General features: G+C 36.5%; 1 protein-coding gene across 6 annotated transcripts in view; it reads right to left on the bottom strand.

Moving 5' to 3' along the window:
* Positions 1-22,835, bottom strand: part of CTNNA3 (catenin alpha 3) — a 1,864,976-nt gene that overhangs the window by 926,559 nt on the left and 915,582 nt on the right. The gene's annotated exons all lie outside the window — the stretch shown is intronic.

Genomic DNA, 22,835 nt, shown 5'->3' with positions numbered 1-22,835 from the left:
ATAAACTGCTTTAGAATGATCAGCCTCAGATTGTTGGCACTTAGCTTCCCTTTTGATCCAAAGTCACTTAGGAGAGATTTTTAGAGACAGGAAGGGGTTGTATAGGAGGGATTTAAAAAGGACACAAGGAAAATATGTTCAAGATGTTCCTTATTTTGATTATGGTGATGATTTCATGAATGTAGACATTTATCTTACTAAACTGTACACCTTATATATGTACAATTTATTGTAGAGTGATAAAGCTGTTTAAAATGTCTTTGTCATTAAATGTTTTGATTTCTAACTTATTTACAGTTTTATATAACTATTACAAGACAATGTGACTTTATTTTCTGTTTTAAGCCAAAAATAAACCTCAATAAATTCTAACTTTTGAAAAATATTACATGACACTTGAAAAAGGGTATGTGTGTTCTCTAATATTAAGTAATTTGAGACATCTCATTCATTTGTTAAGGACAGAGAAAGTTAAAATCTCTTACTACTATGGTATTCTGGTCAACTTAAAATTGATTGCACTATCAAAAAATTAGCAAATCAGATCATTGCTTGGGTTTATAGCATAATGCCAATTATGTGCCTTGGAGTCACATCTTCATATGGCTCTTCATTCTTTAGAGCATCCTCAAGAAACTTAAATCTTTCAGCCACTTTCCAGTTATCCCCTCTTACCCATAATGCTCTTTTATCTGGACACAAGGACATGACTTGTGTGACTGAACTATACCAAATCCCTGATGATTTGTCAAGAACCGGCCATGTGCTAACTATAAATTCCTCACTGACCAGTACCTGTGGCATCAACTTTGGCTCAGGAAAATCAGCATGTAACAGGTTCCAACCTCAGAATGAAGGTGCAACTATAGTCTTTGGGGCTCTGTCTCTTTGACCAGCTTCCTATGTCCATTCCCCACTCAATAGCACCCTGTCTTTCCTACTGCTGATTTATGTGTCTTTGCTAATTTTTTCCTTTTTTTTTTTCCCCCAACCTGTCCTGCTGCCTACAGTGCTGCTTCATTAAACAGTAAATCAGCTCCACCTTCTTGCCCTGCTTTACCAAATTCTACCACATGCAACTTACTATGGTTATTAATTTTCTTTTTTTTCATGCCATATACAATCTCATCCACCCAGACGATTAAAAGTGATACTTACAATTTTTGCATTTCCATTACCAAACAAAAATTCCACTCTATCTTGGTCCCTTTTTTATATACCTTACATATAGCAATGTATCTATGCAACATAGTGGAAAAAGCTTCAAAACTGAAGGCTGAAGGCTCTAAGTCCTGGTTCTGTCACTGTCTAGCTGTACTATCTGGAATAACACTCAATCTTACTAAGCTCCAGTTTCCTCATATTTCAAATGGCAATGTGAGAAGTGAAATAATGCAGGTAAAATATCTTACCAACTGTAAAATGTTACACAAATGCAAGATATTGCAAATAGACAATGTGTATCTATTCTTGAGGCAGGTATATTTCTTTGAGCTCTGTAAAAAATTAAGTAAAATATTCCATTTCTGGCACTAAAAGCTATCAACCTTCTTTGAAAGTCTCACAGTAGTTTGGTAGATATAAAACTAGAGACAAAAATTGCCATCCTGAATCCTAGAGCTTTATGTAGGAGATGAAGCAGAGAAGCTATAAAACACAAGCTTACTTCAATATGGAGAAGTGGATAAAATTGAGGTACTAATCAAAATGTTTGAAGACTGTCATCCTTCTAAGAATAATGCTATGCTTAAGAGCCATGTGTTCAACATCTGCAAACCAAAAGCAAATGAAAAATTCTATTAGCTTGTACCAGAAATGTGAATACTCAGCTGAAACTAAGACTATTGTGGGGGGTATAATTCAAAGTAATATCAGGATGGAAATGATGAGTGAGGAGAAAAGGTAAAAATTATTACATAAACACAATTTATTTTGGAAAAGCACATGAGCACATGCAAGGCAGCAAAATCTAAACTTTCTCTTGGTAACTGAATAGCAGAGTCAGCAGAGGGTTTCAGAAGAAAATTGGAAACCAAATGGAACCAGAGAAGTTTCAGCTGGGAAATTTTTCCTGATTTCTCAAGGCCAGCGTCAGGTACTTTATGTTTTATGTTCCAACTGTTCCTCACACCTACTTCAATTGGAATTACTACCATAATGTGCTATAACCATCTGTTAAGTTGCCCTTTTTGAAAAGCAGAAACCATGTCTTTTTTTCCTTTGTGACTCTAGTACCAAGCATGTCACCTGCCACATGATGATCAATAACTGTTGTGAAATGATAAAGGAACTACACTTTGACCAGTAACATATCTGTTGATCAGTTCCGCTTCTTCTCAGCACAGCAAACAAAATACATTCATTTTAAAATGCTTAAGTTTTAGTGCATGACTTATGGAAATCATTTTATTGAAACCTAACTGTTTTGTACAGTCTTATCCCAGACAGAATTCTAGGGGCCTACTATTCAGAGTCATAATCTGGGCAAGATCATTCCAAGGTTGATTTCTGATGCCAGTGAAAGTAAAATCACAGAGTTAGCTGCCTTGCTTATAGGAGAGAACAGCCATAGAAGGCTTGGCCGATTACACACTGCACAGCTCTATGGAAGTGCTCTTCACCTAGATTAAATGCTTAAGGGTCAGGTAACACAATACGTACAACCCATTTGATAGTGCCAATGTCAGATGTCTTGATGAAATTAGCCTATTATGCAGGCAAAATATGTATCCTTATTCCCTCAGCAATTTCACAAGTGAATGCCTTTGCTTAAATAATAAAGGGTTAATGTTCTTAGACCACTTCATGGATAATTTAGTGACTATAAAAAATAACTCACATCTTCTGAATTTTTAACACAGAATGCCAGTTCTTTGAGCTATTAAAACAGATCCTAGCAAAAGTGATTGAAGGACCAATTGAATCAGAGAAACACAGGAATAAAAAAGGTTAAACTCATTCTTTCATTTAGGATATCCCCAAACCTCTAATACATTAATCTATAAAAGGCATTACATTACGCAGTGTTTCTCGAATTTATTTTACCCCAGACAGTTTTTCAAGAAACATTTTACAGGACTAATGTGATCTCATAAAACATGCTCAGAAACACTACCCCAGAGTATAGCATCCTCTCAATTTGTTTTAAACCCCCACCCATTGACCAGAAGCTATGAGGTGGAAACCAGCATTCATAAATTATTTTTACTATTTGCTTTATTAAGGGATAATTAACATAGAGCATTATGTTAGTTTCAGGTGTACAACATAATGATTTGATATTTGTGTATGCAAAATGGTCACCACAATAAGTCTAGTTACCATCTGTCACCATACAAAGTTACAATTTTTTTCTTGGGGTGAGAACTGCTAAGATTTACTCTCCATAATTTTAATAAACTTCCACAAGGGATTTTTAAGTCACCAAATAGGCAGCAGTCAGTGGACTCACATTTGGGTACAACTCCACACTTCAGCCCAATTTTTCATTACTACACATTTCTAGCCTCAAAAGTTAAATTTTTGTGGCTCATCTTTCACAGAGTTCAAAACCTCCTTTCATGTCTACAAGCAAGTGTGTAAAATAGAAATACTGTCTTATTTTTAGTTCCAGATTTACTATATTATAGGTTCAGATTTCTGATACTGTTAGCAAGGCTTCTCACGTATTGAATGCAGAATTTTGATATGCATCCCCATAGAGATTAAAACAGTATTAGGATGTTCAAAATGCAAATAAACACTTAGAGGCTTTTCCTCCCTAGAATTCTTTTCACAGACATCTACAGAATCATGGAAGATTAGAATTGAAAGGAGTGCCTAGAGGGGTTAAGCTATTTACCCATAGTCATATAGCTCATTAGAGGCAAAACTGGGGCTTAAATTTAGAACTCTCTTATTCTGGTGCTTCTTATTCTACTTAAATCAACATAGCATCTAGAAATTTATTCTGAACACCTAAATTTCTCACAGCTATGAATCTATTTTGGGGGCAGTCTTTATGCCCTCAAATTAGGAATAACAAAAAGAAGGAGGAAAAGGATTTTTGTTTTAATTTTTTAACAATAACTTCAAAGATAATTATTTGAAAATGAAATAAAGACTCCAAAGCTTTGTTCAGATGAAACAGATATTCCAGTATCTACCACTCCCCCTCAAATCCAATTCTGCATCATCACCATCTCTCACCTCAACCATGACAATAATTCTATAATCAAACGTGTGTCTTTCCAAGTCAGCTTCAGTTTCCAGCCTACAACTTGTCTTTTAAAAACGGAAAACTAATCATGTTATTTTCTTTCTTCAACCCTCCAGTGACTCCCTATTACTCTTTCGGTTCACAACCCAAAAGATCTTTTAAAATCTTGCCCCTCCAATTCTTTTTCTGGCCAATCTCCCCTTGTCCACCAGGCTTCAACCATACTGACTTTTTAAATTATGCTATGCTTTTTGATGTCTCAATATTTTAATAAATACTTTCCCTCTGCTTAGAACATTTCCTACATCCAATTCAAGTTCAGCTTCCTTGTTGCACTAACTAAAACTCAGCCTTTGATTCTCAGGCTGAAAATTTATTCTGGGATGTCCTCTTTGGCCTTCATAGATCTGGCTGCTCCACCACTCAGCAATCTAATTGTTTACTTGAATGACTCTTCTCCCAGATTGTTAGCATGATGAAGGCAGACCATAATAACACACCAGTAATTCAACACTTATGGGTGGAAGAAACAAAAGGGAAAAGAGAAGGGTGGAAAATGACTGGGTGGAACAGAGGAAGGCAAAGAAGAGAGGAAAGGGAAGAAAGCAGTGAAATGAAGAGAAGGAAACATAAGTTTCTATCTTTCCTAATGCAACACCCTTAATACGATTAATTAATTTTTATATGGTATGATTATAAGGAGAGACTCTGAGTAATTCCCCATCACTTAATTAATACAGTTCAAGGTTTCAAAACAACACAGAAATATGTAATTGTATGAACTAGAGTACAAACCCAATATCAAATAACATAATGAAACGAGTGAAAAGATAGCAGGTACATTAAAACACTAAAGATAGCAGGTGTATTAAAACACTAAATATAGCCAGTATGCAAACCATTCCTCCTGAAAAACACTACATATCCCCAAACTCAGAGACACTGCAAACTATTAAGTCATTCGCTGCTCAATTAAAGCTTACATTAAAGAAATAACACTTCTGTAAGTTAGAGAGAAGCAACACTCCTTTTGCGGCCATAAAAATGACTCCATAGTTTTGCTGATAAACTGTTATTTCTACAGAGGGAGGTCTGAGATCCTGTATATGTCTATAAGCAGTAGACAGGACCTTAATTTTGAAAGTCTCATGCTAGACATGTAAGACCACATACTGTAAAAGCACATACAGCTCAATTTATCTGTCTTGGAAGGAAAATGAGCCAACTGGACCCTGCTGGGATTTGTACCTGAAAGTCACAGAAAAATCTGAAGATCCAGAAAAGTTCTTAAGGCACACCAGTTAAGCAAAATAAATTGAGAAATGCATTATTTTTGAGAATGCCATTGGCTGAAGTAACAAAATTAAAAGTCATAATCACTGAAAAATAAAATAGATACGTATATATTCTAATTTTGCCTCAGTTATTTCTCTGCAATTGAATTTTTTCTACTATGTATAGAGATATCAATTCTTAAAAAACTCCAAAACTCCAAAAAAAAAAAAAGGCTTTATATGACACAACTAAGAATCACAGATTCTTCTATAGCTGGAAGCAATCTCAGAAATAATTCAGTTTAAATTCTCATTTTATAGATTAGAGAAACTAAACCCAAGAGACATGAAATGACTTGAGCAAGGTCACCTTATGGAATATTAACGTGAGGACCAGAGGACCAGAACCCTAATCACCTAATTCAGAATTTAGATTTCTGAAGAGCAAATCACTCTGGTGAGCACCCATATTTTTCTATTCAGTACTGTTTTTTTTTTTTCAGAGCAAATGCATCACATTCTATTTGAGCTTGTAGACATCATCTAAAACCCCCAGATGGTTTCATATCAACTTCCTCCAAGGCAAATCACCCTCATCCTGAATTTGCGCAATAGATTATTTTTACTCTAAAAGAAGAACTTTATTTATATCCATGTTATATTTTATCTTGGTGCTTTCAGATCATTGTTTCTGCCTTTTGAAGTCAATTTGAATTCTGGATCTGCAATCATAGTATTAGCTACTACCTCCCCAGTCTGAATCACCTATGAGTCTGAAGAGCATTACCTCCCATGTCTTCACTCAGGTCACAGAAAAGTCACAGGATAGGGAGGGCAGCTAGCCAACCTGCCAGGAGACTGGATGCCAGAATCAGGACATACGGCTTGTGGTTGTTCAGCAGACTCTGAACTCACCTAAAGATTCTTTCCCTCAAGCAACATTTTTCTAACCTTTTTAAAATTCTATAACAAACACAATTGCATTGACTACCTACAAAGCCTTATAATAGAAGCTTTGGAAAATAAAATTGTGCATTTCTAGCATGTTTTACAGTTCACAAAGTGCTTTTTATATATTATCTCACCTGCAAATTAGGGAAGGCAAATGAGTCAATAATTATTACTTTTGTTTAAGTAAACTGAAGAAACTAAGTTTCACACAGATTAACTGACTTAGTCACCACCAGAAAGATAATTAGCATTGAGGCAGAGAGTCCCTATAGTCTTAAGTCACCACTTTTTATGCTATTTTGTTTAGAGAGCACAGGTAATTTTCAAATATATGACTGACATAAACATCAGTGCACCATAGTACAAACTCGCAAGTGAATTATATCCAATTTTCTAAACACTGTGAAAGCCCAAAAGGGAGAGAAATCTCTTTTAGAAAACTTCTACATGTCTTCTCAAGATGGACTCTGTAGGATTTCATAAACCTTGTTTCAAATATTTACCATAAATGTACACACATATGCACAAACACACACACGCCACATCCCCATAGCCTGGCATTTCCTATTCTGAATACATAAGATTGCCCACCCATTCTGCCCTTTGTCCCAGTAAGTATGCCTTTACAATCAAGAAAAAAGGTCTTAGTTTCCCAAAATGCTATTGGGAGACACCCAAAAACCAACAAAAGAGTATCTTGGTTTCCCTTATTCCTGTTATTTAAATGACATACTCAACTTCTTGATAAAGCACTAGTTTCCAGGATGAGACTATTAAAAAGCTTATATTCAATCCTCAGTTTTTCCTGCCTCTTAAGGTCTAGCCAATAACCAGATTTATACTCACTTTTGTATACTTGCACCCCACACACAGGTTAGCTATAAACTATTAGATACCATTCTGAGGTTCAGTTTCCACAGATCTGTGAGACCCCACACAAACATAAACAAGCCAGATATCATATCTTAAGGGTGTCTTCTGTGTCATAACCATGCTGAGTATTATAAAGGACACATATAATGCTTCACAGTTACATAACATTTCAGAGTTTATGAAACACTTTCACAGACATCACTGTGATCCCCACACAACTTAAATGAACAGTTCAGATACCATTATTTCCATTTTATAGATGAAGAAAATGAGACCCAACAAAATAAATGACCTGCCCAAGGTCACAGAACTTCTTGAGTGGCCAAGATATATCTTAAAGTCCTCTCACTCAAGGTTGATGGGAAACCTAATAATTAAAAAATTTGACTTAAAAAGATGCAGTCAAAAACAATATTAGCCATGCTCATTCAAATGTGGCATTATAAAGAAAAAAGACATAGACATTCCACTTGATTTCGACAATGAGGCATGCAAGGCCTCCTAGAGCCATTGTGACAATCTTTTAAATCTTTAATCCCAGATCATAGTTCAAACCAGCCAGTAAACATTTTAAACTGTGCTTTTCATGCATTGGAAAGAACATCTATTCTATTGAAGAGAGTGAATAAGAGGATGAAACTCAGGTGGATTAAGTTATTCTATTCAAAGGAATAAATTCTATTCAAAGAAGAGGAAAAATACCCTGTTCAATCTAGTGAGGGATCCGGATGGTAGTGAAAGGTATGAATCATAAGGCCACAAACACTGCAATGAGGAAGCAGCTGAGTTTCATCCTGACACAATAGCAAAGTGCCAAGCCTGTAAAAACTTAGCAGAAGAAGGAAGAAAAATGACAAAATGCATTATAACTCTGAATAATATCTTGACAGAAAATAGAGGGCTCGGCAGGCTCTTACACATTAAAAATCATGCCCCGTATGATGCGGGCTGTACCTTGTCAGAGAAGAAATCACAGCCAAGTTAAATGTAGAACAAGGAAGAACAAAAAGCCAGGAGGCAAAAACTCATCCAGAAACAGATCATTCAAAAGACGTTCTAGAGTAGCGATTCTCCAAGAGTTGTCCCCAGACCAGCAGCTTCAGTGTCAGTTGGGAAGTTTTTAGAAATGCAAACCAACGGGTCCTTCCCGGGCCTACCAATCAAAAATGCATGGGGTGGGATCCAGCAATCTGTTTTAACAGGGCTTCCAGGTGATGCTAACTTTTAGCCAGCGAAGAACATGTTAGTTACCGTACTAACTCCCATCACCTGCTTTGTGGCCATGCTTTCAGTCAAAGAATGTGAGCACTAGATGATAAGGGGTGCTCTTCCATCTGCCACGAGCCCTGGATGTGATATAGCTCTGACACATCTCGGCTGTGGGTGCTATAAACAGCAGTCCCATTTAGTATTATCCTCTGAAAGCTTGATAAGCACAATGGGACAGGTATGAGATAATTAATTATCCAATTATAGTCAGCATGCAATTAAAAGTAATTTATTCTTCCTCAATTATTTACTATGTGGAGAAGTGGTTTTCACACTCTGTGTGCTAAGTCACTTCAGTACTGTCCAACTCTTTGATACCCTATGGACTGTAGCCCACTAGGCTCCTCTGTCCATGGGAATCTCCAGGCAAGAATACTGGAATGGGTTTCATACTTTAGTATACCTCAGATTCATCTAGAAGTATGGTTTGTTAAAAGATTCCTGAGTCTCAATTCTGGAGTTTCTAATTCAGTAGGTTAAGGGTGGGGCCAGATAATTTTCATTTCTAGCAAGTTCCCAGGTGATACTGAAAATTACTGGTCCAAGGAGGGCATTCTGAGAACACCTACTAGAGAACAACCACAAGAAAAAAAAAAAAAATCAGTGTTGTAGGTACACTGGCCCTGGCTTGTACCAGCAAATGCTTAACAATTTGCTCTCCAGTAAGGAAATTAAAACAATGAAATCAATTATTGGTAGTATTCACTGATGTCCTAGTATAAATACTCCAACCATGGCCCATATCAAGCTATCAACATGATGTCACTCAGCTGTGAGTCAGAAAGAGGTATGCACAGTCACTTCTAATAGCCAGCTCCAGTGCACTACTGTGACCATCTCACATTTCCCTGGACTTTATGTGTAAAAACTACAATACCATGCTGCTTAAATTCCACAGTTCCCCAGGGAAGGAATTTGCTGGGTCAAACAGATGTCCCATGTTAATTCTGCTTCATTCTTTGGTGACTCACTGCTTCTAGCAGGAGAGTGATACAAGGATTCATTTCTCACAACAAAATTTATAGTAAATTTCCCCAAATGGAGATGCATCATCCTGAGTATCCAACACTCAGAAATTGATTTGGGAATGGCCTTGACAGCAGACTGTTCACTAGAAAATGGGAATAGTATAAAAGTAAATGGGAAAATATAGTGGGATTTCTAAAGTAAAATGGAAGTGATTAAATCTAAGGAAGAATTCAAATATTAAATGTGGTCAAACTGCTATGTGGCACACAGCTAATAACCCAGTTCTTTTTTAAATACAGAATAAATGCTCCTGGAGTGAAGCCCTCAGAAACCTTAAATAACATCCAATAAGAAAAGATTAAAGGAAAGGAACCATATTCTTCTTTCCTTTCCTTTTGAACCTCTAGTAAACATACATTCTGAAAAAAATTCTTTGACTCTGAAATCCTGGCATCCTCCCACAGCTTTTTTTTTTAAATGCCCTTTGTGCTCCCCTCAACTGACCAATCCTCAAGTTTGGTCAATAATCCTGGTCAAAATTCTGACTCACATAATCAAAATATGACTGTAAAAGTGAAGATACAGGTTTCTTTAATCAAGATGCAGAGAAAACATGAATCAGCCAACCAGGGGCCTTTAAAAGACTCTCTTCAACCAACAGATTCTCCTGACCATGAGTTGCAGTCAAAATCATTGCTGAATATGTAATATCTGGAAGTTTCAACATTATGAATAACCATCAAAAACCTTTTGACTAAGGACAAAGTGACACTCAATTTGAATAACAATTTTCTCCATGTACTAATGAAAATATTTTTCTTTGAACATTTTTAACAAGTACTAACAGACAAAGATGGGGCTTCCCTGGTGGCACAGTGGTAAAGAATCTCTCTGCCAATGCAGGAGATGCAGGTTCAATCCCTTGGTTGGGAAGATCCCCTGCAGAAGGAAATGGCAACCCATTCCAGTATTTTTGTCTGGGAAATTTCATGGGCAGGGGAGCCTGGAAGGCTACAGTCCATAGGGTTGCAAAGAGTCAGACACGACTTAGCAACTAAACAACAACAGAAAAGGACAAAGACAGATGGTCCATGTATCACTTGAAAACCCACTTTTCTCAAGCTTTCAGCCACCTGTCACGTAGTTGCCATGAGCAAACAGCAAGCCCTGCCTGAAGAGCTTAACCTCATAAAGTTCACTTGGAGTCGATCAGCACAGCTCTATAATTCTACACTTGAAAAATCTCTCTTGTTGTTGGACCACAGCCAGAACAAAATTAAAGCATTTCCTATTCAATTTTGCCAACTGCAAGAACTCATTTACTTAAAGCCTGACAACGATAAGTTGATTCAATTGCCATTCAAGAAGAAGCAGATTTGTAAAATGTGTTTTCCTGTCAGCAGCTCACACTAAGCTTCCATTCTCTCTGCTTCTTTCTCTTTTTCCCAAAGATTCAGAAAAAAACTGTAATCCTGAGAGCATAGCTTTTTTGGTGGTCACTCCCATTGAGGAACAAGAGTCACTGGATGCAATACATGTACCATTACATGTCATGTACATACCGCTGTGTTTCTGAGAACAGACACAGTGAGGAAGATCTATAAGCTTTTTTACTCTCTGCATCCTCTTGGCCACCACTCTACTTACAGATGCCTCCTTCCTTACTCAAAGCTTTTAAACCCACAAGGGTCATTCCTTTCCTTAATCCAAAACCAAGCAATAGTACAGGTCTCAGTCTGAAAGGTCTTCTCTATTATTCTCCTCCCTCCAACATTCTTTGCGTCAACAAAGGCAATAATATGTTTTTCAACAAACTGAAGAGCAAATCAGACCTGGCCGGTTTATTTTTACATAGATATCCTAGGATAAAACTCAAAAGTTACAAAGTCTTTTATGATGCATGACCTAAAAATATGACACAGGTCAAGAACTATGGATCAAATAGAAGAGTGAAGCTAAAATCACTTACAGAGCACTCAGAGAGATCTTGTTTTTTTGAAGTTCAGAACACAGTGAGTTGATATTAGGTGCTTCACATATAAACAATTTTCCTTTAATTATTTTTTGCTTAGAACCTACAGCTTAGTAATAAATGATATCTATTATTAGCACTGTTATAATTATGTTCCTTTGTCTTCTAAGATGTAATTCTTTAAGAAAACTACTAATCCTTTGTTGACAAAAAGGTTTCAGTTGCATGACAATACTCAAATAGTGGACTCCTAGAGAGGTATAGAAGGGTAGATATTGAAGCTGTGTCTAAATTCAGCAGAGGAAAAAGTGCCTTCACCAATTAGACATAATTACCTTAGTTTTGGAGCTTCCCTTGTGGCTCAGCTGGTAAAGAATCCACCTGTAATGTGGGAGACCCTGGAGTTGATCCTTGGGTTGGGAAGATCCCCTGGAGAAGGGAAAGGCTACCCACTCCAGTATTCTGGCCTAGAGAATTCCATGGACTATATAGTCCATGGGGTCACAAAGAGTCAGATGTGACTGAGCGACTTTCACTTCACTTTCTTCACCTTAGGTTTGGGTAGCATGTCTGTTATGCATTTCCCCTCCCACCTACTCTTGGTACTAGATAGAGCTTAAGATTCTCTAGTAGAGGAAATATGTGTGTATATATATATATATATATATATATGTATATATGTATATATATATGTATGTATGTATGTATATGCAAGGGTGTGCTGGTGTGTGTTTTACATTTCTGTATTATCAACTCTTGGTTCATAGAACCCACTTTGTAAATTTTAGTTAAATAGAATGCACTTATGTAGAAGCACTAAAATATAGCTAATAAACTCTGGGCAAAATGCAGGAAGTCTATTTCTGAAATTGAACTATCCCAGGGCAGTGTTTATAAAAAGTTAAGTGGAATGATTTATAAGCCCTTTTGCAGCTCCAAAACCTATCATTTCACTGCCCCTTCTGTTTTATTTGGAGAAGACAAGTATGACCTATGTTACCAATATGTGTCGATACACCCACAGTTAAAAAAAAAAAAAGGATCAAGAGTAAAGGCTTGATGTTTAAAATAGTTGAAAGTCATGAAAGCATCAAATAAAATGGACTGTGATAATGTCATGAGGCCACAGAAGATTTTAAATGAGAGTGTGAACCTGGTTTCCTTTTCAGAGCTGAGCCTCTCAAATCCAATTTTCCTCATTCCATGACATTTGTCAATGACCACTACTGATCACCTGCTTGATGATGTTTGGGCTAGAGGTTTATACTGGTGATTAGAGAGGGAGGGAAGGGGCAGCTGTCAGAAATGTGACTAGAGAAATGAAAGCATAACCAGAGAAAGAAAAGCATAACCTAGAAGATGAGAAAAAGGTAAAAATTCTAGTTCTCAGATGATACATGACACAGATATGAGCATTTCACAGAGAAGTCATAAAAATGTACAGAATTACTAAGCATGCAATCCAGTGAAATGCAATCTAATAAATGTCTTATCAAAGCAAAAAGATGTAAAACCTCATAATAATAAAATTTTTCATCCATTCTGACTAGGCTTAGATCCAAAATAATACTTAATGTCCCATAAAAAAAGTGTACATAGACAACTGTTTCACGATATTCATACAGCAAGAAGTATGAAATGTGAAAGCATTTATGATGACTTTTCATATGTCAGTCTCCTAATTTCCTCAAATGTCTCAAAAAAGAACATTCAGGAAGGCACTAACTGAAAAACAAAATGAAGAGACATATGGACAGAGAAGGCAAACACATTATAATGCATTTAATTTTATGATAGATATAATTTCCCACATATAAACACAATATAATGCTCTCCTATCTTAAAATTCTTCACTATATTCCTCACTGAGGATCTCCTGCAACTTTGAAGACATCAGTCCTTGCCATGAAAATAGAGTTGCCCCATTTCATAACTGTGAAATTTAGATGTTTGAAGTATCCAGTTTGGGGTGGTAGGTGTTTACTTACTAATTAAGCAATCCTGTAATGAAAATCCCTCAAGTTATTTGATTAGAAAGCCCATACATTGTTTTAAAAGCTATCCCAAAGAGGCCACATATTGACCACCTGAGAAGCTAGCTAAAGCTGAAGAATTCCTCGAACAGTGTTCCAGCTACCATCTTCATCATAAAATGTAAGAAGCCCTCATTGCTCAAGAGGTAAATAATCCCAGACAAACGTAGACCAACTAAATCAACTGAAATATTTTTCAACTGGTATTTCTGAAACTGAGCAGGACCCTAAGGGGCCCTCCTGGCCACAAAAGCATTTTGGGGGGCCCCATTTCTTGTTTGTAGGAAATAGTCTTCATTCAGCCTCCTGGACCAAAGGAGCAGGTTCAAAAGAGTAGGTTCAAATAGTTGCTAATCAGAGAAGAGAGGGAATCAATGCAGAAATAAAGGAAGAACAGACAAGAAATTCACCCCTGGTACAGTGTCCTGGTTCCTCCTCAAGGAATATACCTAACACTATCTTTGAGTTTCTCTGCAGAACTAAACCAAACCACCTGGGCTTCCCAGGTGGTTTAATGATAAAGAAACCGCCTGCTAATGCAGGGGTGTAGATTTGATCTATGGGTCAGGAAGAACTCTCAGAAAAGGAAATGGCAACCCACTCCAGTATTCTTGCCTGTGAAATCCTATGGACAGAGGAGTTGTAGGGCTACAGTCCATGAGGTTGCAAAAGAGTCAGACAAGACTTAGCAACTAAACAACAACAAAAGCCTCAAGTCAGGTGGAGTATGGTAACTTAAGGCCAAGCACAAGATTCCTGGAGCACTGACTGAGCAACAACACCACCTCTTCTCCCTGTTTGGCCCTGCAACAAACCTTTCTCGGCTCCTAACTCCAATGTTTTGCTTTGTTTGGCCTCACTGTGCATCAGGCACGTGGACTTCTATTTGGTAACATTTCCTTCTTTTCCTTCTCTTTTATAAACCAGGGGTCCCCAACCCCTGGGCCACAAATGGATACCAGCTGATGGCCTGTTAGAAACTGGGCCACACAGCAGGAGGTGAGCGGTGGCAGAATGTAAACCATCCCCGCCCCCTGTCCGTGGAAAAATTGTCTTCCACGAAACTGGTCACTGGCACCAAAAAGGTTAGGGACCACTGTGATGGACTATGTCAGGCCAACTCTGGCTTACCTGAAAGGACTTTGTTCCGCCACTGCCTCTTCCAAGCAGCTACCTTTCACGCACACTCATGCCAGACTGGGTAGAGTCCTTCCACAGTATCCCTTTAAGAGGCTTTGCAAACCTCTATCATTACCACTTCTATTTTATTTGCTTTCTAGTCCTAACACCTGGGAGCACCTGTCTGTAACAACCGAGAACCAACAAAATTCCCAATCAAACTTGACTGAATGAATAAAGTCTTGGTGTAGAATGTCAAAAATATTTTGCAGACTACAATGAATTAGAAATTAGAATTTTTTGCTTTCACTATAGAATTACATAAGGTCACTATATCAAATTAATAGTTAACACCTTCTCTCCCCTTTTATGTTTTATTTTTTAACTCACATTACTTATTAACTTTTCAATAAGCACAGAATTAGGACTCAGAGACACCCAAAGAAAAGGCTACTCTGGCCTGTGACTAAAAGCGGAATCCATATAATAAATCAATTTCTTCCCCATCTATAAAATGAGAGAGTTGGAATAACTGATTCAAGCAGAAGGTTTTCTTCTAGCTCTGTATTTCTACAATCCTGTGCAGTTACCTGGCAGATGATATTTACTGCCCTGGGGGCTCAGACAGTAAAGAATCTGCCTGCAATGTGGGAGGCCCGGGTTCAATCCCTGGGTCAGGAAGATTCCCTGGAGAAGGGAATGGCAACCCACTCCAGTATTCTTGCCTGGAGAATCCCATGGGGAAAGGAGCCAGGCAGGCTATTTTCCATGGAGGTCCAATCAGACACGACTGAGAAATGACACTTTTTTCACTTTCAAGAAACTATATGAATTCTAACTGCAGTAATGTGGAAAAGGTCAGAATATCAACTGAGATAAACCTATTGTATTCTTTTTTTTTCATTACTTCATTTACTCTCTTGAGAAGAGAGGCTAGCTAAACAAATTACATAATTAAAAAGGTTGAAGGCACCTCTATTCTGCTAAGAATGCAAACTGGTCTTTAAGTGCTTTAGAAGTATCTATTTATTTACAAACAATGTAATTGCAATATGTGCAGTGCTGACACTCTTCAGACTAGTATTTTGATGAGCTAATTAGAGATCATCCTTATCTATTAATTAAAACTCCACCAGACAGTATCTGAGTATTTATAATAATTGCAGCTATTGTATGTCCTTTGCGTGTGTGCATGCGTGCTAGGTCACTCACGTCATGTCCCACTCTTCGCAACCCAGTGGACAGTTCCCCACCAGGCTCCTCTGTCCATGGGATTCTCCAGGCAAGAATACTGGAGTGGGTTGTCATGCCCTCCTCCAGGGTATCTTTCCCATCCAGGGATTGAACTGGCATATCTTCTGTCTCCTGCATTGGCAGACAGGTTCTTTACCATTAGTGCTACCAGGGGGAGTCAAACTAAGGCAAGTATTCGCCAATTTAGTTTTCCTTCCAATCCATTCAAATTAAGAGTGTTTGATTATGTTTATATTAAATGAAATTATTTTGTAAAAAAGGGGGGGGGCAGTGCTTCCCTGGTGGCTCAGACGGTAAAAAATCTGCCTGCCAATGCAGGAGACCCAGGTTGGATCCCTGGGTCTGGAAGACACCTTGGAGAAGGAAATGGCAACCCATTCTAGTATTCTTGCCTGGAGAATTCCATGGACAGAGGAACCTGGAATGTTAAAGTCCATGGGTTCGCAAAGAATAGGACACAACTGAGCCACTAACACTTTCACTTTCATATTAAATAAACTACAAGAATTTTGATAGAATGTACATTAGATCCAAATTTCAGGATTATGGTTAAGAAGAGCATTAGAGAGGCAATTCTTACTTTCCAGCACAGTAAGAATAGCTCAACAAAATGGGCACTTGTCATGATTTCAGAGTCGGACACGACCGAAGCGACTTAGCAGCATACAAATCTACCCATAGTAGTATTTTGTTGAATTGAAGCATCATTTATGTAATGAGTGAATAAAGCATTTCAAATCAATAAGCATGTGCTAGGTTTCAAATCAATAAAATCATGTGATTATATAACACACAAGAAATAAACAGATGATTAACTTTTGGAATTTTATTATTAAATAGTTACATTACATAAGCAAATATTATCTAAAGTACAATAATTGAATTGCCGTAGGAGATATATGGAAAAAAGCTCTATGAGCTTCAGAGTTAAGAAAGATTATACCTCTCTGCCAGAAAATAGGAAGAGAAGCCAATTTTTATTCCCATGTACCCAGTTGTTTTAAAGAGTTTCCCATGCGCTTTTTTTCTTAATATATGAACATTAACCCTTCAAATATATTAGTGTTGGAATGAAGAATAAATGTAAAATACAATCAAGTGGAAAGAATGACAATTAAAAGGAGAAACAGCAATAGCTTGCTAACGGTAGAAGGTAGAAATAAGGAATAGGCATAAAGAATCAGGAAGAAACCCTGCTTTGCCCCTTGTCAGAAACCACAAAGTTTGTATACCTGGTTAGTGATATTTCCAGCTGCCATTGGTGTGAATTTAGACATAAGTTCTTCTAATTACATTAGATTTCCTCTAAATTAGAATTTACAGCATACTCTTAATTTCACTGCTTAAAGAAATTAAGGCTCTTTCCTAAGCTTAGTCCCAATCACTATTCTTGTTCTTTTGAGTAGTTTATGTTTTTCCCAAATAATATTCATTAGCCAACTCAATTATAGGGAATGGTTCTGTTCCCTAGTTATTCTTAGTCGATACCTGAATGAAAGTAGTGTATCCTTTTCTGGCTGCTGTTTAATGCTAGTCATTTATTTGGTAGCAGACTAGCCTATTGATTACTGAAAGCTTGTAAAATTAATGACTGAGAAAGCCACTTAGCCTCGTAGTGTTCAATGAAATCCCCAGAGTTCCTTGAACCTTGTTTGCAAATTATTGTCTTTACGTCACTTGCTTTTACATACATGCAGCAGTTTCTTGTTTAAACCTTGGAAACTTGTTTTATGTAAAGGTTTTTCTTCATTTCTGTGATTGGCTAGTCCTTTGTGAAATCTTCAGAAAGATTTATATTGAGGAGTCAGTAAGTAGCCTAAGAGGTATGAAGAAATTGTTTCATGAATCAAACCATGTGTGTCAGTGGGAACATTCAGGCTGTTCCTTCCCATTATATTATAGAGTCAATGATTTACAACGTAATTCCCCCTTTTCTCTGGTAGCAGAACAGAGACTAAATTAATATTCTCTCACAAAGAGTTGTTTGCAACATTTCTTTAAACATAACTCTACTATGGTGCTAACATCTTGAAGAGTCAAGTTTCCTTCCCCCTGATTCCTATATTTGGCTCATAATAAATCTGGTTTCAAATAGTAAGGATGTATTGGGTTCTGGAAAAGAGTAGGGTGAGAATGAGAAAATGTTTTAATGATAGCATTTCTAGGCATTATGTGGAACCAAGAAATATGCAAGTCTTAGCACAAAAATTTGCAATTAAGGAGACAAACTAATATACAGATTACAGTACCTTGTGTAATTTTTAGAAAGAGAGATCCATACAAACAATAAGGTACACTTTCTTTAGAAGTAAGTCTTGAGTAGGGCTTCAAAAATTGAGTAGTATTTGCATTGACATGGAGAAGTAAAGGATGCCATACTTGTCAAGGAAAAGGAAGAAAGTAACAAAAGTGTAGAGTGGACATGATCTATATATGAGATGACAACTATACTATCATTACTAATATATTCTTTCAATATCTACTAGATCAAAATTATTACTTTTGCTACTTGTATCTTTTTTTTCCCCCTTTTTGTCTGCTGATGTATCATTTTGTGATAGAGGATGCTAAAACTTTCCTGATGGTTTATTGTCAATTTCTCCTTGTGACTCAGTCAGTTTTTGCTTTACATATTTTGAAGATATGTCATTAGGTGCTTACAAATTTATCAGTGTCATATCCTTTTCATGGATTTTTCCTCTTTTTTAAGAGGTTGAATTACTCTTTATTTATAGTGTGTTTCTTTTTCCCCTCAAATTCAATGTTCTCTCATATGAATAACACTATTATTAATTGTATCATATTACTATTATTTTTAATAATAGACAAAGATAAAATATTTCTTGTGATCAGTATTTGCATGGTATATCTTTTTCTATTTAGCTTCATACTTTCTGGGTAGATTTATTGCAAGTGAGACCCTTGCAAGCAGAATGTAACTGGATCATTTTTTATATCAAATTATATTATCTGTCTTTAATTCATATTCATCTGTTTATGATTACTGATATATTTGGACTTAATTCTATGATCTGATCTGCTATTTCATGTTTGCTTCCTTTATTCTCCTTTCCTCATATCTGTTTGGTTAATAAAGTTGACATAATTTTTTTCTTGGTGTCTTTGGGATCTCTAGACTACATCCCTTCCCTTTCATGTTGTCTTCAATTTTTAATATATGTAAATATATTTTTTCTTGCAAAGTGTCCAAAGTTATTCAGTATTCCTGTATTAAAACACAGGAAAGTGAAAGTGAAGTCACTCAGTCGTGTCTGACTCTTTGAGACCACATGGATTGTAGCCCACCAGGCTCCTCTGTCCGTGGGATTATCTAGGCAAGAGTACTGGAATGGGTTGCCATTTCCTTCAACCCTAGTTTAAATTACTAACATACTATTGGATTGTTTTCATTGTTTTTTTATCTAGAAAGTTAACTTTATCCTTTTTTAACCAAAAAAGCCTAGCTATTTCTATTTTTCACAGATAGTAGAATTTAACTTAAATTTCTGATCTCCCTTTATTTCTTGCATCCCACGATTTCAATCTGTATTTGCTTTTCTTTTTGCTTAAGTATATCTTTAATAGTGCTTTTAGTAGAGGATTCATGGGATAAATGGTCTCACCTTATGTATAAAAATTTACTTATTTTGGCCCTCTGAATATTAATTAGGTTTGGTTTATTAAGGTACAAATTTTAGTTTGACAGTGTATTCATTTAGCACTTTTATTACGCTGTCTCTCTTTTCTGGTATCCAGTGTTGTTGAGAAATCATCTAACAGTTTAATGGCCATAGACCCAATTTTATACCCAGGCAACTGCAAGCTTATGTATAAGCATCTGTTGGTTTAAAATAAGAATAATTTAGTCAGCCCTGTAAAAGGTATTAGTAAAATGAGAGAAAAATATACTGGATCCTTTCCCTCATCAGATAGTGAAGGGCATATTCCCAGCAGTTCTTATTTTCAGCCAGCAAAAATGAGAAGTACAGGATCAGAGATAATTTCATTTAAAGTACATTTTGCATTATTACCAATGAAAAGATTCCATATTCTCCCTGTGGTCCTTAAGGATTGTTTAAAGAATGTCCCTGTTAAACAAACATGAAATTCTTGAAGATAAAATACACTTCATATTATGAGCTTGTAGAGGATTTTTACCAGGCTAATAAAATAGAACATGTTGATGTATTTAAAGTTAATGTACAGTAATTCAGTACTTAAGACATACTTGAAACCAAACTTACTGAAACAGTAGATATGTTGACACCAAATAGATTTTTGGTGTGTCCTTGAGGAGTATCTCTGCCGCAATGTCAACTGGGGAAAACCACAAATGTAACTATAATGACAATGATACTATTAGAGTGCCGCATAATTATTTTCAGATTTTATTTCATAACTGAATCATATTTTATTATTACTATAAGATATTTATATTGCACAATTGTGCATAAAATCCTCCACTAGATAATTCAGGAAAGAATGAACAAATTAGAAGGAAATAATGAAGCCATCTCCAAATTCCAGACAGATACAAAGTTAATTTGATCTTCAAGGTCCTGCCATCTGTTCTTTTTATTTATCTGAATCATTACACATTTACATACCTTCAAATCAAAAAACCAAAAAGCAGAAGCATTTATAATGGATTACTTATTTCATGAGAAGAAAAGGACATAAAGAAAAATTTCTTTTGTAATGATTTAGTGGAATCTGATGGAATATTTGAAGTATACAAAAATTCCAAACAGAAATCATCAGGCAATGAATGGCAAAAGAGAAAATGTCATAAGACATGTAGCAAATCCTATAATATAGTAGCCAAATCATTAGTATGCTTTGTTTTTTAAGTAACTTCTAACTTTGTTATATTTCTTTCCTATTTGTTAAGCCTGAGTGAAGCTGTTGAGACTATTTATGCTGATACAGTGGGTTGAATAGTGCCCCCCGACCCCCACCATTTCATATCCACTTGGAAATTCAGAACATGACTTTATTTTGAAATAAGGTCTTCACAGATGTAATAAATCAAGGTAGGATCTAGATGAGATAATACTGGGTTAAGGTGCACCCTAAATCCAATAACTGGTCTTCTCATAAGAAGAGGAGAGGACACAGACATACAGAGAAGATGGCCATGTGAAGTCAGTGGCCTGAAGAATCCCATGCCTGGAGAATCCCATGGAGAGAGGAGTCTGGGGCTACAGTCCATAGGGTTGTAAAGAACTGGACATGACTGAAGCAACAGCAGGAATGCAAGAGCATAATGCAGCTGGTCAATTTTACCAAACATGAATTTTGAAAGCTTAAACATTTTTTAATCCTTCTACTTCCTTTGAACTCACAGTTCTTAATACCTGCCCTGAGAATTCAGTATTTAACACATTGATTTCACAAAAAATTGAAAACACTATTTTTTTATTACTAATTAATGTCCATAATAGAAATTTTCACTGCCGCTCTATGTTTGACCATCACTCCATGCTTGACCAACTGAAATCTGAATCAAAGACAGGGAGATGAAATTCTCAAAGTCTGGGTAAAGGATGAGGATGAGAATCCAAGTAAAGGTGCAGCTCAGGAATAGATTAAGTATCAAAATGAATGACAGGTATTTTCTTGGAGACATCCTTACTTACAATTTGAACCAACTAAGTCAAATAGCATCCAGGACAAAGAAGCTAGTGGTCAAGAGAAAACTATACTGCTTTGACTTCTTACTGTTTCATGGCATCTTCTGTTGTTTCTTAAATTGTCATACATTATTACTGAAATTCAGTGGCTAATGTGGATATTGGGCTTCCCATGTGGCTCAGAGATAAAGAATTTGCCTGCCAATGCAGGAGACACAGGTGACGCAGGTTTGATCCCTCAGTTGGGAACATCCCCTGGAGAAGGAAATGGCAACCCACCCCAGTATCCTTGCCTGGAGAATCCCATGGACAGAGGAGCCTCGAAGGCTACAGTCCATGTGGACACAAAGAGTTGGATATGACTAAGCAACTGTGCACAATATGGATATCAACTTGAGCATAACTTGATGAAAGACTTTTTCTCTGATTCTTTTCATACTTTTCAGTATAATACTGTATGCGATTATAAAAGCATTTGCTATTTGTTATGGAAATACTATTATTAGATATTTTGAGTTTGTGAAAGTGGGTGCAAATCCAAAAGAAAACAGTATACTTACAATTGGGGATATACAAGAATGAAACTTAAATGTCAAATATGGATCCTTTAGAAGGCAATGGGCAACTCAAATGGATTAAAGACTTACCTATGAGACCTGAAACTATAAACTCCTAGAGGAAAACATAGACAAGTTCTTTAACATTGGTTTTGGCAGTTATGTTTTTGATTTGAGACCAAAAGCAATGGCAACAACAGCAAAATTAAGTAAGTGGGATCAATCAAATAAAAAGCTTCTGCATAATAAAGGAAGCCATTACCAAAAGGAAAGGCAATCTATGCAAAGAGAGAGAATATTTGCAAATCTTTTATCTGATAAGAGATCAGTATCCCAAATAAAATATACAACTCAATGCCAAAGAAACCAAACAATCTAGTTATAAACTGTACAGTGAAATTGAATAGATAATTTTTCAAAGAAGACATAAACGACGCAATCAAAAAATGGGCCAAAGAACTGAACAGACATTTCTCCAAAGAAGACATACAGATGGCTAACAAACACATGAAAAGATGCTCAACATCACTCATTATCAGAGAAATGCAAATCAAAACCACAATGAGGTACCATTTCATGCCAGTCAGAATGGCTGCTATCCAGAAGTCTACAAGCAATAAATGCTGAAGAGGGTGTGGAGAAAAGGGAACCCTCTTACACTGTTGGTGGGAACGCAAACTAGTACAGCCACTATGGAGAACAGTGTGGAGATTCCTCAAAAAACTGGGACTAG

The sequence above is a fragment of the Giraffa tippelskirchi genome, chromosome 2 (genome assembly GCF_054371585.1).
Source record: "Giraffa tippelskirchi isolate mGirTip1 chromosome 2, T2T-mGirTip1v1.2.pri, whole genome shotgun sequence".
Lineage (NCBI taxonomy): Eukaryota > Metazoa > Chordata > Mammalia > Artiodactyla > Giraffidae > Giraffa > Giraffa tippelskirchi.
The sequence above is the reverse complement of the archived record's forward strand: the minus strand, read 5'-3'. Positions and strand labels throughout refer to the sequence as shown.